The sequence below is a fragment of the Tamandua tetradactyla genome, chromosome 2 (genome assembly GCF_023851605.1).
Source record: "Tamandua tetradactyla isolate mTamTet1 chromosome 2, mTamTet1.pri, whole genome shotgun sequence".
Taxonomy (NCBI): Eukaryota; Metazoa; Chordata; class Mammalia; order Pilosa; family Myrmecophagidae; genus Tamandua; species Tamandua tetradactyla.
In genome coordinates this window covers 105,672,257-105,675,881 of record NC_135328.1, presented here as the reverse complement: position 1 = coordinate 105,675,881, position 3,625 = coordinate 105,672,257, and the positions used below count along the sequence as shown (strand labels likewise).

Here is a 3,625-nt window from a genome sequence, read left to right as displayed (position 1 = left end):
CAAACCCCAGTTCCAGCCCTGATTTGTTAATGTCCTAGGCAGAAGTAATGGATTGACAGATTGACTAAATGAAATCCATAGGTTGGATCTTTTTTTTTTTTACCATTCTAAGCCATGGCACCTTATAAAATTGTGGAGAACTCTGAAAGCCCCATGGGGCAGCTTTGAGCCTGCCATTTTGTCCCTGCTGCCACTGGATTCCCTGAATCGGAGCCCAGTGCTGCATTTTCTGACACAGAAAGCTGAATGTGGCACACTTTAATTAGACCATTTAGAATATTCATTTGCTTGGGCATTTATGAACCAAATCCACCAGAGCCAGAGAAATTACCCAGGTGTTAGAAATGAGGGCAGAGATCATTACCTTTGATGTGATAGATAAGAGGAGACTCAAAAGCAAAGGGAAAAAAAATCTCAAAGGGAAGTCAATTTTTTGATAACCCAGAGATCACAAATCTTTGTATGCTTATGGGAGTAAAAAAGAATGCTCTTGAGCCTTTAATGATGATGTGATTCTTTCTAAGAACCAGAAACAAAAATCCATTACATTACCATATTAAAACATTATGCATTTAAAAATCAGTGAGTGCTCGCTTCGGCAGCCCATACACCAAAATTGGAATGATACAGAGAAGATTAGCACGACCCCTGTGCAAGGATGACACGCAAATTCGTGAAGCATTCCATATTAAAAAAAAAAAAATCAATGAGTCCACAGGAAAATGTTTACATTGCTACTGTTAATCAAGGTTATCTTAGCGTGTTGAAATTATAGGGTTTCTCTGTATTTTAAGTTTCTCCCCAATAAACATATATTGCTTTCATAATAAAAAAAAATTGATCTCACTATGCTAGGACTTCTAAGACTTATAACTGGTTTTCAAACAGTCTTCCAAGGGGGGAGGCAGAGTGCACAGGTATTCAGGGTCTTTGTCCGAACTTCAGTTTTATTTTTTTAATCAAAGCTTTATTTAAGATTTCCTTTACTTGAAATGGTTCTATGGCTTTTATTTAAAAAAAAAAAAATGGCTGGAAGCTATTAATCTATTCCAGAAAGTTTCTGGGAATTTAATGTACATAAAGTTCTGCGCTGAAAAAACTGAATCACATAGATGTTGTGATTTTTTTATTGCTCTACACACACACATACATACACTCTCCTTTAATACCTATTGTTTTTTCTAGGTCTTACTCACGTTAATTCTGCATCAGAAAAGACCAGAAACTGAACAAAGTCAGAACTTTCCTTCGAAGATGAGGGGGGAGGGGCACTATATATTTATTTACACATTAATTCCTTGTTTCCACTGGATCCTTGAAATTTAGGGGTGAAGAAAGAGAACACTTGAAGTCAACAGAAAAGTTTTTGATGGATTAAAAGATGGATAGGGGAGGAGGGGGAGAAATTTTTAGGAAGCTTAGATGTGGTTATAGAATGAATTCCCTTCGATAGTCTTTGACAAATCCCATTTAAGATTTGATTGCAATCAATTCCACTTTTTTGTTAGATTTTTGCTTTTTTGAGTTTGCAGCTAATAGAGACTGAACCTCATGGTGCTTCAGCTATATACATGCGCCAACTATACGGCTAGTGGGAACAACATATGGAGCACGTTAATTGTGTAAGGACTGCAAAAATGAATGATAAAATCTAGAGGGAGTCAGATATAAAATGATCTTGGTCTTAACCATGAATCTTAAGTGTCAACAATGACTGGTGAGACTTCTCTCTCCTAAGGAGATTCACTGTGCCTCTAATCTATGACGGTGGCACCAGTATATACCAAACACAGTACTAATCTGTTATAAAATCTGAGGTGTGAAACTCATAATTGGAATAACTTCCAAAGTTCCTTTTAGGACACTGATCACACACGCACACATGCATGCACTTGCACACACACACGGGCTTTTTATCCCTCATGGACCAGGAGAGATGGAAGTTGATTTACTATAACTGATATGGCTACTCAAAGGCAAAAACTGAACAAGTAAGAACATTTCCTGTATCCATGCAATTGCAATATGGAGAACACCCCAGATCTGAAGATCACAGTGTCTTGACAGGATGGTTTTACCCCATACTTTTATAGGGAGATAGAGCCGAGTGAAGAGTGGGGTGATTTACAGTTGGAATCACTTTTTTCAGGCAGGCGACGTCTCAGTCAGGAACAGGAAATGTGTATCTCCATGTCTAGATAGTTTCAGGGGAACGAACAGTTCAGTTAATCATTCCCGAGATGAAGAACAGGAAGTTGGAGGATATGCTGGGGCCTTGTCAACAGGTTCAGACAGAAGGAGAAAGGTCTATGTCTGGCCTTGCCACTGGTAAACAAGGGAATCATCATGAGTCTTGTGGGAGTCATTAGAAAGAGTGAAGAGCACAGAGTCTTATCTAAGTCATATGGGGAGGGGCAGTTCTTTGCAATAAGCTGTTTCCCAGCACACAGAAGGGTGGGGGGATGTCTTCACTATCACTGTTTTCAGAGCTTACGTGAAGTTCAACTTTGTCAGGCTAAATGAATTCCTAGGGGAAATAGATGGGTACCACACTCTAACTTAAAAAGCACAACTTCACGGTATAACTAGTTACCGAGGCTCATAGGACTAGTTAATTCAAATAAGCAAAATTCATCTGAATTTTTACCAGTTGCAGAAGTTGAAAACTATTTTTAAGTAACTTCCTTTCCACTGCTTGGGAACAGAATGAATGTGATGAAATCTGGGGGTATCTAATAGACAAAAGGGCATGTTGGTGACCAAGTTATGGTACATGTATCATGTAACCAAAAAAAAAAGATCCTTTTGGTGAGAAAGCATAGTACAGAGGAAAGAGCAGAGATGGACTTCAGGTTGAAAAACAAGCTCCAACATTTATTAACAGTGTGACTTTGGGTGCTTTAATTTCTCTACATCTGAAATGGGGGAAAAGGGATAATAATATTGACCTTGAAAGAATCCCATTGTTTTACATTCTAAATGTAAGCTGCTAAAACAAATACCAAACAATGGATTGGCTTATACAATGGGAATTTACCGGCTCACAGTTTTGAAGTTAGGAGAAGTCCAAAATCAGGGTATCAGCAAAGTGGTCCTTTCTTCCCAAATACTGTGGCATTCTGAGGCTGGCTGCCTGCAATCCTTGGTCCTTGGCTTTTCTACCTTACGGCAATGCACATGGCGGTGCCTTCTGGCTTCTCTCTCCATCTGCCTTCCGCTGTGCTTATAAAGGACTCAATCTGATTCAGTGGAGCCACTTCAGTTAGCCAAAGGTACTTCTTGAAGAGATCTTATTTATGATAGGTCTACACCCACCAGAAAAGGGTCCAAAACCAAGGAGACGTCCAAACTGGGCTATACATTGCAATGCACCGCACCCATGACATCATGTGTGTCAAGCTCCTGGGACCTCACTCCTTGGCCAAGGCTGTGAGGTCCCACACTGAATTGATCAACATTTTCACCCAAATTTGGGGAGAGTTGTGTGTACATGATATCTAGTAACTAACTACTTGAGTCTATGAATATTAAGTCACACTCTCTCCAGTGATTGAAACTAAAGATGTAAACAGTGGTCATAGCTCCTGCTGCATGGAGAATGCCAGTCTATGTTCAAGAAGAACAA

General features: G+C 39.4%; 1 non-coding gene across 1 annotated transcript; it reads left to right on the top strand.

Annotated features, from left to right (window-relative positions):
* Positions 1 to 586: 586 nt before the first annotated feature.
* On the top strand, positions 587 to 693 carry LOC143675229 (U6 spliceosomal RNA). The gene has a single exon (XR_013171471.1). It is a non-coding gene; the product is annotated as a U6 spliceosomal RNA (small nuclear RNA).
* Positions 694 to 3,625: the final 2,932 nt, after the last annotated feature.